This window comes from Leopardus geoffroyi, chromosome C2 (genome assembly GCF_018350155.1).
Source record: "Leopardus geoffroyi isolate Oge1 chromosome C2, O.geoffroyi_Oge1_pat1.0, whole genome shotgun sequence".
Lineage (NCBI taxonomy): Eukaryota > Metazoa > Chordata > Mammalia > Carnivora > Felidae > Leopardus > Leopardus geoffroyi.
Window position 1 is genome coordinate 23,753,298 of NC_059333.1, and position 15,757 is coordinate 23,769,054.

Here is a 15,757-nt window from a genome sequence, read left to right on the forward strand (position 1 = left end):
ATAGAGAGAAATCAAAGAAACCGAAGTTGGCTCTTTGAAAAGATCAATGAAGCTGATAAAATCCTAACCAAGCTAATTAAGAAAAAAAAAGAGAAAACACAAATTACTAGTATAAGAAATGAAAGAGGGTTATCACTAACACTCCAATGGACATTAAAAGGGAAATAAAGTAATACTATGAAAAACTCTATGTCCACAAACAGATTTGGTAACTTAGATGAAATGAACCAATTCCTTAAAAGCCACAATCCATTAAAACTAATTAAATAAGGAGAAATAGATAATTTGAAAAAAATATATATATATAATTTAATCTTCAATCAATTATCAATAACCTTCTAAAATAGAAAACACCAGGTCCAGATGGTTTCACTGCTGAATTCTACCAAGTATCTGAGGAAGAAATCATTCCAATTCTCTGCAATCTCTCTGAGAACACAGAAGTGGAGGGAACACTTCTCAAACTAAGTCTGCAGGGCCAGCATTACCCTAAATACCAAAACCAGACAAAGATATTACTATTAAGGAAGACAACAGACCAATATTTCTCATGAACATGGATACAAAACCCTTAACAAAATATTGACAAACTGAATCAAAATGTATATGAAAATGATTATACATCATGACGAAGCTGGATTTATTCCAAGAATGCAAGATTGGCTCTACATTAAAATATCAATTTATATAATTCATAACATCAACAGGCTAAAGAAGAATAATTTTATGACCCCATAAAAAGATACAGAAAAAGCATCTGATAAGACCCAACAACTACACAATAAAAACTGTCAGAAGACTAGGAATAGAGGGAAACTTCCTCAAACTGATGAAGAACATCCACAAAACAACCTACAGCTAACATACTTAGTGATGAGAAACTAGAAGCTTCCTGCTAAAATCAGGAACAAGGCAAAGACCTCTCCTCTCACCAAACTTATTCAACATCATAGTGGATATCCTAGCTGATACAATAAAATTATAAAAGAAATTTAAAGGCATATGGATTGATATGAATAAATAAAACTATTTTCATAGATAACATGATTATAAATGTAGAAAATCACAAAGAATCAACCAAAAAACTTCTTAAAAATTTTTTTAAATGTTTTAATTTATTTTTGAGACAGGGAGAGACAGAGCATGAGCAGAGAGAGGGGGAAACACAGACTCTGAAGGAGGCTCCAGGCTCTGAGCTGTCAGCATAGAGTCTGACGCGGGGCTCAAACTCACAGAGTGTGAGATTATGACCTGAGCTGAAGTCAGATGCTTAGCCGACTGAGCCACCCAGGTGCCCCTCAACCAAAAAACTTCTACAATGAATTAATGCCACAGAAAGCCTGCAGAATATGAGGTTAACATACAAAAGTCAACTTATTTTCCCATAGACAAGCAATAAACAATTGGAATTTGAAATTTAAAACACAATGCCCTTTATATTAGCACTAAAAAAAGAGTGAAATACTTAGGTAGATTTCTAACAAAATATGCCCAAGATGTATATGAGGAGAACCATAAAACTCTGAGAAAGAAATCAAATAATATCTAAACAAGTGGAAATATATTCCATATTCATGGATAGCAAAACTTGATATTGTTAAGATGATAGCTTTTTCCAAATTTAGCTCTAAGCTCAATGCAATGCAAACCCAAATCGCAACAAGCTACCATATATATATATATATATATATATATATATATATATACACACATATGTGGGTGTGTGTATATATATATATATATGTGTGTGTGTGTGTGTACATACATATGTATGTGTGTGTGTGTATATATATATATATATATATATATATATATATATATAATGAAATATGGAAAGGAAAAAGAGCCAAATAGCCAACACAATATTGAAGAAGGACAAAGCCAGAGAACTGGCATGACCCAACTTCAAGTACAAGAAAACAACAGTAGTAAAGGCAGTGTGATATTGGCAAACGAGTACTCGGTGCAAGAGAATTAATATCCCAGAGATGGGCCCACACAAACGTAACTAACTGATCTTTGACCAAGGAGCAAGGGCCACTGACTGGAGAAATTTTAACAAATGGTGCTAAACAACCAGCCATCTTCATACAACAGTAACAACAACAGAATTCCAGAGACTGACCTTATACCTTTCACAAAAATTAACTTGAAAATCTACTCACAGAGTCAACCTATATGTACGACATAAAACTATAATACTTTTAGAAGACAACAGAGGAGAAAATCTTTGTGACCTTACATTAGCAATAAGTTTTTTTAGATACAAGACCAAAAGCATGACTGACAAAAGAACACATTGATAAGTTAGAGTCCATTAAAATAAAATAAATAAATAAATAAAAATCTCTGTAAAAAACAAAACAAAACCAAAAACAAAACAAAAAACCATTTAAGAGGATGAAAAGAGAAGCCACAGACTGGGAGAATATATTTGAAAAGTACATATATGATAAAGGGCTTATTTTATACTTTCTCTCCTCTCTCTCTCTCTCTCTTAAAACTCAACAGTAAGAAAACAAACAACCCAGTTGAAAAGAGGGCAACAATCTGAACATACACCTAATCAAAGAAGGTATACCAATGGTAAATAAACATATGAAAGGATATTCAACCTTTATGTCATTAGGAAATTGCAAATTAAAACACTACTGAGATACCACCACAGATTGGGTGTATTAATATAGCTAAAATCAAACACAAACTGACAATACCAAATTCTGGTGAGGATGTGGACCAACAGAAACTCTCATTCACTGCTAGGAAAATGCAAAATGGTACAGCCACTTTGGAAGATATTTACACAATTTCTTACAAAGCTAAACATAGTTTAAGCATACGATTCACTCTCCTAAGTATTTGCCCAGATGAATTGAAAGCTTAAGTTAACACAAAAATATTGACGTAAATGTCTGTTTGTTTGCTTGCTTTTAAAATTTATTTATTTAGGGGCGCCTGGGTGGCGCAGTCAGTTAAGCGTCCGACTTCAGCCAGGTCACGATCTCGCGGTCTGTGAGTTCGAGCCCCGTGTTGGGCTCTGGGCTGATGGCTCAGAGCCTGGGGCCTGTTTCCGATTCTGTGTCTCCCTCTCTCTCTGCCCCTCCCCCGTTCATGCTCTGTCTCTCTCTGTCCCCAAAATAAATAAACGTTGAAAAAAAAATTTAAAATTTATTTATTTATTTATTTATTTATTTATTTATTTGGAAGGGGAGGGACAGAGAGAGGGAGAGAGAGAATTCCAAGCAGGCTCTATGCTGTCAGGGGAGCTCAATCTCAACAACCATGAGATCATGACCTGAGATGAAATCCTTAGTTGGATGCTCTACTGACTGAGCCACTCAGGCACCCCTACACACAAATGTTAATAAGCATTTTTTATCATAATTGCAAAAATTGGAAGTAACTAAGCTGTTATTCCATAGGTGAGTAGATAAATAAACTATAATACATCCATACAATGGAATATTATTCAGCAATAACAAGAAGGGAGCTATCCAGGCCAGAAAAGGCATGGGGACCCTTAAATGTATACTGCTAAATGAAACAAGTCAGTTTTAAAATCTGTTTGTTCTAACTATATGCCATTCTGGAAAAGACCCAACTGTAGAGAAACTGAAAAGATCTGTGGTTGCCAAGTTTCTGGGAATGAAGGCAGAGGGATGAATAGGTAGAGCACAAAGGATTCTTAGGGAAGTGAAACTATTTGTGTCACACTATAATGGTGGCCACATGACATTATGCAAAGAGGTGAACCCTAATGTGAGCCATGGAACTTAGTTAATAATGTATCAGTATTGGCTTATCAATTTTATCTCAAATGTACCATACTAATGCAACATGTTAACAATAGGGAAAGCTGAAGACAGAGAAGGAAAGAGTGTTTGGAAACTCTTTGTACCTTCTGTTTAATATTTCTATAAACCTAAATAAATGTACTCTAAGCAACAGCTTATTAATTAAAAATAAAAATCAACCTTCCCACCCCTGCCCCCAAAAAAGGATTGCATTTCCAAGTCATCGGCTTATGGTTAACTTTTGAAAATATGTCTGCCAGATCAATGAACCATATGTAAAGTTAATTCATGTAATAACTAGAGAAAATATATGTTAAAAAGTAATTTTTTAATGTAAATAATTAAGTAAACAAAATGGATATTATGAAAACTTCTCCGATCACCTTGTTTAGAGTTACATCTCCCCAAACCTGGAACTCACTGGGGTTGGGAGGACAAACTACCATTTTTCCTACTGTACCACTTCTCTTGCCTCACTAGAATGTAGTTTCCTTCAGGGCAATATTTTTTGACTGGATTGTTAACTGCTGTATCTCCAGGCCATGTAAGTACATAGAATATGTTCAGAATAAGAAAAGATTAAAATGGTTATGTATATATGTATGTATGTATATGCATATATGCCATATATATGTGTGTGTGTGTATATATATATATATATATATATATATATACACACACACACACACACACACACACACACACACACATTCATGGTTCCAGCACAGAGCTCCCAAAACTCTTATAATTACCTAAGTTATAAGAGCTCCAGGAGCACCTTTCCCCCCCTAATATTCGGTCTTTGATCCTGATTCCTAACACAGAGCTCCTAAATCCCTTGGAATTTCCTGGGTGATAGCACCATCTCTTGTTCTAATGAGGTGACACTTGGTGGGCTCCTGGATGGGGGCTGATCATAGATCGACCACGCTATGATTAGAAGCTTGGGACTTTCCACTCCACCCCCAATCCTATGGGAAGGCGAGAGGTGCTAGAATTGGAGTTAATGATCAATCATGTCTACATGATAAAGCCTCCATAAAAACCCCCAAAGCACGGGCTTTGGAGAGCTTCTGGGTTGGTGAACATATCCACTGCCAGGAGGGTGGTGCACCCTAACTCCATGGAGCCAGAAGCACCTGTACTTCCAGACTTGGCCTATGTGTTTCCTCATCCGGCTATTCATTTATATATCTTTTACCATACCTTTTACTATATAATAAAGTGGTACACAGTAAATGTTTTCCTGAGTTCTTCGAGCTGCTCTATCAAATGATGGAACCCAAAGAGAGGATCATGGGAACTTCTCATTTAGAACCATTCCATCAGAAGCACAAGTGATAACCTGGACTTTCTACTGGCTTCTGAGATATGGGGGTCAGTCTTGTGAGACAGAGCCCCGAACTTGTGTGTTCCAGGCTTACTCCAGTTAGTGTCAGAATTGAACTGAATCACAGGTCACCCGGCTGGGGTAGCAGAAAATTGCTTGGTGTGGGGAAAAGCCCACATATCTGGTCTTGTGAATGTGGTGGTAGAGTGTGAGTACAGGAGACGCAGAGAGTTTTTCCTTATCAGCTATAAAGGAACAACCTGTCAGGTGTTCCCAGGTTGCATGATAAGAACCATGTATGTGCTCTGGGTTAAAAGTCACCCCCTATTACTAGATTCTAATGCATTTCAAAGTCTCCCACAGCTGTTTATTCACAAAACCAATGAAGTATTTGGGGTAATTAATACCTAATTTGGGGGGAACGTTTTATACATAGCCAAATATTTTCAGTTTGATCTAAATTGAAGGGGACAAAAAAGAAACAAATGCACAGGCAATAATACAACTAGAAAAAAGTGCATTAAATGCTATCTTCATCAGATACATTTTGAACACATAAATACGGATTAGAAAGTGTACATAATATAAAGACTAGGATATGTATTTTGTAAGCACAATTAAATTATAATCTTTTTTATGCACACATCACAACAGATATCAAGTCTTAACAGAGAAGAAGCAAACACATGAAAAATATGTTCAAAATAAGATAGTGCAGAGGGAGAAATAATATATAATTACAGACAATCATAGGAGTAAAAAACATTGCATATTGTGATTCAAGCAGCAGGTATATTTCATAGTCAGCAGATTGGAAGCCAGTACTGAAAGATAGAAGAAAACAAGGCACAGAAGGTCAGAAGGTATTCCTGAGAGGCTTGGATTCACCACTTAACTTCAAATTCATTTTGTGCTCCCATAATTCTTCCCACTTCTATCTGATCTAATACACTTCATTTTACGGCAGACCTACTTAGCACGTGTGTGTCTCTCAGCTTTTCGAAAACTAAGAATTGCCTTATTCAAATTAGAACCATCAGTTCTTAGCACTGTAGTTTTTTAATTTCTGAATTTGAGTTTAATGGACGCATGCATTTAGGGAACTCGCAGACATTTTAAATATTTAAAACCTCACTAAGAAGTTACATTTTGGGGCTAAAATATCATCTGGTAAAGCCCAAAGCCATTTATAGATGGATTTTGAAATATTCACTGTTTTAAGCTACACTCTAACTTGTTCTAACGGTACTGCACATTGAGAAAAATTGTATTTTACTTTATTTCAGAAGAGCCAAGAAATGCGTTATAAAGCAACAGGATAGCAACACTTATTGAAGATTTATAACATGTATTAAAATTTTGGCAACAAATTCCTGAGGCAGTTTTTATTCTTCTCTTGTTAGACTTAAGAAAACAGTAGTCTGCAGTGTCTCAGTTACTTGCCCAAGGTCACACAGTAAGTAAATGGCAAATGATATCTCCATCTCTCCAAAGATTCTTCTTTTCATATATCACGTTAACTAGTAGAGAACAGCAGAGGGTGCAGAAATGACTTTTTCGAAGCCATGGGAGTATTTTGTGTCACTCTCTATGAAAAATTTTCAGCCATGTATTTCCAACCCAGAGTCATAAGGAATAAAGATAAGCCTCTAAAATAGCACCAAATAGCAGAAGAACATGAAATTTCTTGTGCACAATTCCCACCTCTATCAATCATGAGTTATATAACATATAGGTCATGCTAACCTCTCTAAGTCACGAAACTCTTATCTGTCAAATGAAGGTTAAAAAAACCACATTCATAGTGCTGTTATGAAGATGAACTAAAACAATAATTTAACATGCCTCTTAGCATCTGGCACAAAGAAACATTCCCTGGGCAAGACAGATGCTCTTTTTACTTCTTAACTATTCCTCCAACCCCTGAACACATTGAATAAAAGTTACCAGAGTATTTGTTATGTGCCAGACCCCATATCTAGATACTTAATATATTAAGATCTACAAAAAGATAGTATCTTAGCCTTGATTCCTTAGATAACAAAGCCTGAAGCAAATAAAAATACTGATGATTTATTTAAGTGGTGAGAATCTAGGATATCAGGGTGTGAAACAATAAAAAGGTAAATAAACAACTGTGTATTGATGCATTCTTTTGCTGGTTACCATTTAGGAAAGAACCCAGAACTGACTCACTCCTGCAGGTGGCTCAGCAGGTGGAGTACTAGATGGGTCATATAGCACCAGTGCTGTGCTGTTTGGCCCCCAAGAAGAACATTTAGACAGGCCGCACAATGAACGCATGTCTGAGAGTGGTCAATCAGGGAAAAGGAGGAGAGGAATTATGTGCTTTTTAATCTACTGTTTCTTATTAGTCAAAATTTATCCTACAAGAAAAATACGTCATACCCATTTCTGCAATGCAATACTTAGTGACTTGGACATCCTTCAAGGATCCTAGATCCCCCGACTTGTCATGTGGTGTTGCATCCAAATGCAACAAGTGAGTGGAAAGTCAAAAATTCCACGATTTCACCAAATAGACAGTCCAGCAGAAATGGCCAGAGAAAAGACTCAGGACTCTCAAAGCAAGTGAATTGTTGGCCCTCAAAAATGGTAGCATCTTGGGGAAGCTGGGTGGCTCAGTCAGTTGAGCATCCATCTCCTGACTTCAGCTCAGGTCATGATCTCACAGACCTGTGATCCAGCCCTGCATCGGGTTCTGTGCTGGGCATGGAGCCTGCCTGAGATTCTCTCTCTCTTTCTCTCTCTCTCCTTTTCCCTCTGCCCCTCCCTCTCTTGTGTGTTCATATAGGCATGCTCTTTCTCCCAACATATAAATAAATAAATAAATAAATAAATAAATAAATAAATAAATAAATAACAAAATAAAAAATGGCAGCATCTTACAGGTGAAAGTAAGTTATCAAAGTATTATATTACGGGCACCAAGAGAGAAGCATGCTTAAAGGAGAAGTTACAAAATGTGTCCACTGCTTCCAAGAGAGAAATAGCCACAGAAATGTCCATGGAATTGAGTAGCACAGACAACCTAGTTAATATTTGAAAGAGCATGTTCTTTGGAGGGGTCCAAAAGACAAATTAGAGTAAAAAGGAAGCATAAGTGCTATTTGTCTATCCAATATTCAAGGCCAGCCAAGAAAAACAAACAAACAGAAATATATGACATACTGGGGAACTAGATGGCTAGGATCAGAAAATAGAAATGGTGTTCTGATGTATCAGAAATATTGAGGCATCTCCTGATGGAATGAAAATACACTGGCCCTGGGTAAGAAAAAGTTGCAACGGAGGCCATTAATTGCAGAATATGTAGAATACAATAATAAAATCAAAAGTAGCAATACTCAAGAAATATAAACAGAATTATTGGTAGAAATTATAAAGATGTAAAACAGCATCAGACCTAAACTAGAAATAAAGACATACATAGCTAAAGATAATAAATTTTAAATTTACATATGCATGTGAAAAGTTTTCATATTAGAATTAAAATACTGGAAGTCAGTGTATATGATTCCAAGGAGTGGAGTGTAAATATATGATTAATAAAAGCAATCAATAAAAAAGAAAACCAGAGAGAAGAAATAAAAAAAAAAAAAGAATAAAGGCAGGGAAAATACAGCCCAGAATAAGAGATCATACATATAAATATATATATTTTATATTCATATATCTATATTAAGAATAAGAGAATATATTCATATTATTATATATTCAGAATAAGAGAATATATATATATTCACTTATATATTCATTTACATACACACACATAAGAAATGGGTGAAATGAATTAAATTTATACATATACAAATATAAATATTTTAGTAATCACAATAAACATAAATGGATTAAACTTTTTGGTAGAATACAGAAATTATAGGACTGAAATTATAAAAATCTATGATATTTACTAAAGACATATGAAAAAACAGAAACTACAATGTAGACAAAGGATCGAACTAAAAAATGAAATCTGCTATATAGATATATATTATACAAAATTAACTTTATTATAAAAAGACATTATTAGGAATAAAGAAAGCCTGTATTAGGGGTACCTGAGTGGCTCAGTCAGTTGACCGTCTGACTTCGGCTCAGGTCATGATCTCCTGTTTGGTGAGTTTAAGCCCTGCATCCAGCCTGGTGCTGACAGCTCAGAGCCTGGAACCTGCTTGAAGTTCTGTCTCCCTCATGCTCTGCCCTTACCTCCCCCCCCCAACACACCTCTCTCTCTCCCTCTCTCTCTCTCTCCCTCTCAAAAATAAACATTAAAAAATTTTAAAGAAAACCTGTATTAAATAATGATTTAAACATCCAAAATAAAGTTAAAAAGACAAAGAATAAATTAAAAAAAAATAAGGAATAGAAGAGGTTAAGCAAAAAAATATCATTACAGACAGATGATATGTACATAAAATTTTTTAAATGAATGTGTACAACCATGTTGTTATATGTAAGGTCAAAAAATTCAGCTGAATCCCTCTTTCTCAGTAACAAATATCAAGAAGTCACAGTTCATAGATGCTATTTGCAAAAGCAACAAAATATGACGTGTCCTGGAGTAAATCTATAAAAGATGTTCAAGAACTCAATACAGAATATCCTAAAGCTTTATTAAAGTAATTTAAAGATAACCTAAATTAAGATAATTTGATCCTATCCAACCACATACTAAGGCTATTTTTAAAGCTATACTTAAACTCTGAGGCATAGACATAATAATATATGCAGAGGCCAGTGAAATAAAATAGTTTATAATTTGATAAAGCATATTTAATTGTATGAGAAAATGGTCCTATTATATTGTTAAAGAGAAACAAAGAATTAAAATGTTACACGATAACATGACTACCATCATCCCAACTACACAAAAAAAACATATAACCAAAGGAGAACAGTAGCATGTTGGATGATAATGATGTATAAATGTAGGTTCATTAACTGTAACAAATTTACCATTAGTGGGGACGATGAATAATGAAGAAAGCTATGCATGTGTGGAGGCAGGGGGTATATAAGAAATCTTTGTACCTTCTACTAAATTTTGTTGCTAACCTAAAATTTCTCTAAAAAATAAAATCCATTTAATTTTTTTAAACATTTATTTATTTTTGAGACAGAGAGAGACAGAGCATGAACGGGGGAGGGTCAGAGAGAGGGAGACACAGAATCTGAAACAGGCTCCAGGCTCTGAGCTGTCAGCACAGAGCCCGACGCGGGGCTCGAACTCACAGACCGCGAGATCATGACCTGAGCTGAAGTCGGCAGCTCAACCAACTGAGCCACCCAGGAGCCCCAATAAAATCTATTTAAAAAAAGAAAAAAAAAAGAGGGCTGCCTGGGTGGCTCAGTCTGTTGAGCATCCAACTTAGGCTCTAGTCATGATCTCAGTGTTCATGAGTTTCAGTCATGCATTGGGCTTGCTGCTGTCAGTGCTGAGCCCACTTCAGATCTTCTGTCCCCCCCTCTCTCTCCGCTCCTCCTCTGCTTGCTCTCTCTCTCTCAAAAATAAATAAACATTAAAAAAAAAAAGAAAAAGAAAAAGAAGAAAAAGGAAATCAGAAGTAAAAAGGAGTGGGGAAAATGATCCACATTTTGTTTCTCCATTGTCTTTGTAAGAGAGGGAAAGGGATTGCCCCACCATTAATTAGCATTCCTTTCACTGATTAAAGCCAGTTAACATCATCTAAAGGTTATAAAACCAGAAGAAGCAAATGTTCCTGTGTGTATTGTCAAGAAAGAGACGATGTCCTGAAAAGTAGGACACATTCTGTCAATTCATAAATATCTGTAAAATCTTTCCAGGAACATTTGGATATTTTGATTACCTATTATTTTCCATTAGTAGAACGTATAAATAATTTGTTTGCTAAAAATCATCTACTGTACCTCAATTTTTAAACAACTAATGCATGTAAGTGGTATCTAGCTTTTTACATGGCATGTAATATTTGCATTAAGCTTGAAGACAAATTTCTGAACGTTTTCAATCTGATTAAATGTAGTTTTATCAGGCAGAATGAAGGATAAATAATATACATAGCTAAATCCTTTTGACAGCATTAATACTTAGCCTGAGGAGCCTGAGTCTCCCAAATGTTCAAATGCACACATACATGGGGCGCCCGGGTGGCTTAGTTGGTTAGGCGTCTGACTTCGGCTCAGGTCATGATCTCACGGTCTGTGAGACTGAGCCCTATGTCAGGCTCTGTGCTGACAGCTTCAGATTTTGTGTCTCCCTCTCTCTCTGCCCCTGTCCTGCTCATACTCTGTCTCTCTCTCTCAAAAAAAAATGACTAAAAAAATGGTTTAAATTTTTTAAAGAATGTACAAACACATGCACACACAAAAAGGTTGTTTCGTTTTTTTTTTTTTTTTTCATTTTTTTGATTACCGTCTCTCTGGGAACTATTTCATGAACAAAAATAGAAAGTACAAGAAAAAAAATGGATTTTTACCTGATGGAAAACATTAAAAGCTAATATTTCAAGTTAAAAATACTTGCCTCAATACCACATAATTTCATTTATATGTGGAATCAAAAAAAAAACAACAAATAAACAAACAGAAACAGACTTATAAATACAGAGAAAAACGGGTAGTTGCCAGACCAGAAGAAGATAGGGGAGTGCATAAAGTAGGTGAAAGAAATTAAGAGGCACAAACTTCCAATTATAAAATAAATAAGCCACAGAGATGAAAAGTACACTGTAGGGAATATAATCAATAATTTTGTAATGATATTGTATTGTCACAGTTGGTAACTACACTTACCATGGTGAGCACTGTATAATGTATAGAAATGTCAAATTACTATGCTGAATACCTGAGAGTAATATAATATTACATGTCTATACAATATTGTATATTGAATGTCTATTCTTCAATTAAAAATTTAAAAATGCTCTTGTTTCCTATTTTGCTGATAATGGATAAAAATGCTCCCATTTGCAATATTTGTAATGAGTGAAATTAGATAATATGTAAAATCTAATATTAGCCAATTAAAATGTGGCTTACTGCAATGGTAATATCTGGTAAACTAAATATTTTTCTACTTTTCTAATTTCATAAAGTGGGAAACTGTTTTATCAAAAAAAAAATTCCCAAATCCTACTATGCGCTTTATTTTTATGTTTTTTAACTTCAGCTTTATTTTGTTTTGTTTTTTTATCTTATGGTTTAGCTTCTTATATCGTATTGAATCAACCTATTAAAATCTTATTTTTTGAACAATCTTTTAGCATATATATTTGGTTATTTTATTTGTTTTAAAGCTATCTATTTTTTTTGTTTTATTTTATTCTTTCCTCATATTTCACTTGATGTTTCATTTCTATCAGACTTAATTTTAATTATGCAAAGTACAGCTTTTATTTAAGTTGGGGCATATATGTATTTCTGACATCCTGAACTTTGATTCCAAAAAACAAAGATACAACGGTGTGAAGAAAGCTCTATTTTCCTATCCCGTTCAGTTGTACTTTGCAGCCCATTCTCTGTTCTCTGAGGCAAAGATTGCAGGTTTCTTTTTTTATTTTTTTTTTTATTTTATTTTTTATTTTTTTTTCAACGTTTATTTATTTTTGGGGGGACAGAGAGAGACAGAGCATGAACGGGGGAGGGGCAGAGAGAGAGGGAGACACAGAATCGGAAGCAGGCTCCAGGCTCTGAGCCATCAGCCCAGAGCCTGACGCGGGGCTCGAACTCACGGACCGCGAGATCGTGACCTGGCTGAAGTCGGACGCTCAACCGACTGCGCCACCCAGGCGCCCCAAAGATTGCAGGTTTCTAATAGCAAAGATGCATTAAGCAATTTCAGTGCTTTGGGTACTGTTTCATACACATTTCCCAGTTTAAATTTTTAACAACTGAGAAAACATATCTGTACACTAACGATTGCCCTTTTACTGTTTCTTATCCCTCCTCCTTCCTCTTTCCCTCATTTTGGAGAGTTAGGCTTTTTTCATTCATGACTCCACAGAGGGCTAACTGAAAAGAATCACCATCTTAGCTTTTGTGTTAAAAGTTTAAGATATAGGGTATAATCACTACATTTGGCAATGCTACTTATCAAAGAAAGGTCTTTTTTATAGCACACCCCTGATATTTCATTGTATCCCCTATACTCCCTACATATACACACATACAAATACTTGATGCATTTGATTTGGGGAATGGGAGAAAGATGAAGAGGAAAAGAAAAAGAACTGATGAATCCCTGAGAAGGTTCAGTGCTGCAGCCTATACGGTCCTGGGTAGCAATCAGTGGGAGACAGAATCCTGAAATAGCATCCAGTCAAGGAAACCTCTGTCCCCTGTTATCCAAGAAAGTGTCAGAATCCCAGAATTCTCCCGAGTTTACCATGGCTCAAGAGTCTCAGAATTAACTGAGGTGTCTGAATCCACAAGACAAAGATTGCTCAGGGGTATGCAGAAGCCTTTCTCTTGGGCCAAGAGCCACACGAAGCGAGCACTGAGAGACAGAGAGACAGAAACCTGAGGAGAATGACCTGGCAGAAATTGGCTGACCTGAAGTGAAAGCCTCAGCCTGAAACATGAAAGGCTCACTGAGCAGATGGCGGCATGACTGGGACATGATGTGATATGCCCCTAACCCCCAGCGCATGAACACACGATTGCCATGTGTCTGATTTTTCCAATCACTCTCTTATCTAGAATTTAGTGGCTGGCCCAGGAAATGATGAAAGAAAGATGACTTAAGTGAGATTTTATTGGTCAGCCAGTAGAATGAGGAATTTAATTAAAGCCCAGTTATAGATAAATAAAATTTTCAGCACATGTGCATTTGTAACTTGATATTTATATATACGTCTTCAGACTGATGAAATTTGGCCATCTGTGTTTGATGGATGGAAAAAAAAAAAGCAGGCCCAGTATGACTTATTAATTTCCCAAGGCCACATAGCTAGAACACAGCCAGAATTGAAATACTTGTAGGCTTACACTGAGCCTACACTTTGAAATGATGTGTCTTCTCAGAAATTATTCTTTATAGCGAAGTTAGCAATTTTTTTTGAAGGTACATGCTTTCTGCCAAACCAAGGGCTATCTGGATGAATTATATCAATAAATATACACATTATATATGTGTGTCCTAGGTTTATTATCTCTCGCGCCCTCTCCTTATATATATAATATATACACATATATATAATTTGAGGAGTTTTGCTTAAATGTTTAATATATTTTCCCATCTTCGTTTTCATTAAAATAAAGGAAAAATTTGAGTGATAGTTTAAAAATTTACAAGATTATTAGAAAGTCATTCATTATCAGATTAAAATAAATAAACTGGGTATCTTCTTTGTCCAAAATATTATGTAACTGAGGTACACAGTCCCTAATCTTAAAGAATGAATATGGAGAGGTATGTTTTAATTTTGATATCATACAGTAACTCAAGCATGTGTTAAAAAGGAGTTACAGGGAACATGTTGCAATGGTTCTCATCAGGAGTAAATGTTTCTATTTCAGAAGATCAGTGAAGGAGATGCCATTTGGGCCAAATCCTGAGTCAATATAGTAAAGTATCTATGGGAAGAAACACAAAATAATAACAATCTAGTTTTGGCATAATGTATCAAAGCCCAAAGGCCAAACGGTAATACAAGTAGTATTGGGAGCATCTGTAGGATAAAGTAGGGAGTGAAGGTAGAGTCTTGAAATATCACTGGAAGATTGATCGGAGAGGGCACAGCATAAAATATTAAGGAGTTTGAACTTTATTCTTAAGAAATTAAATTACGTGACCTAAAATATAATATATAGAGATATAGATATTTAAGAGCTGTGCCTGTTCACTGAACCACCCAAAATGGTATGTGTCATCCACACAGGCTCTGATATAAATATCCCCTAGAGGTGTGCAAAATGGTGGCTCTGAAGAGAACTGTTTGCACAATAAGGAATATATCAAAATAGCCGCGGCCAAACAAAATGAGACCTGGAAATGGAAAATGAGACTTAAAATTTAGTCCAATGAGAACCTAAGACAGTGGTTTTAGAAATATTTGAATTAGAGAAACAAAGAAGAATGTTCTAGATTTCAAAGGATTGCTCTTGCCTCCAAATGCATCTTTCTTTGCTGGTTCTGCAATCAAAGAGCTCTACAGCAAGCACAATAGTAAGTTCTATCAGTAGAGAGCTCTGGAAAGACCTTACAGGAGTAAGGTGCTTTTCCTCCTACCTCTATTTTGTTGCCATTTTTGTTTCTCCTTTCTGCCCTTGTGTAGTGATTGTGCCTAAGCCCAGAGCATGTAGCTTCTTAGCAAGCTTGCTGACCCCACTCTAATCTGGTAACCACTTTACTGCTGCCCTCCTGAAATAAACAGTGCACACCCCAGACCCTTATGCTGTCCTGGCAGTCAGCAGGTCCCAAAGTTCCAACTCCCTCTCCACCTTTGCTTGCCAGCATAGTCAGCCCACACACCCTCAAGGGTAACGGCAGCTTATGCAACCCTACGGACAGCACACTGTGTATGTACCCCAGGCTCCTGACGCCTCAACTGCTTCCGTGCACCTTTTTCTCTGCCCACTTGCACATCAGATGGAGTGTTTTCAGCCCCTACCTATAGCTAGGGTAGCC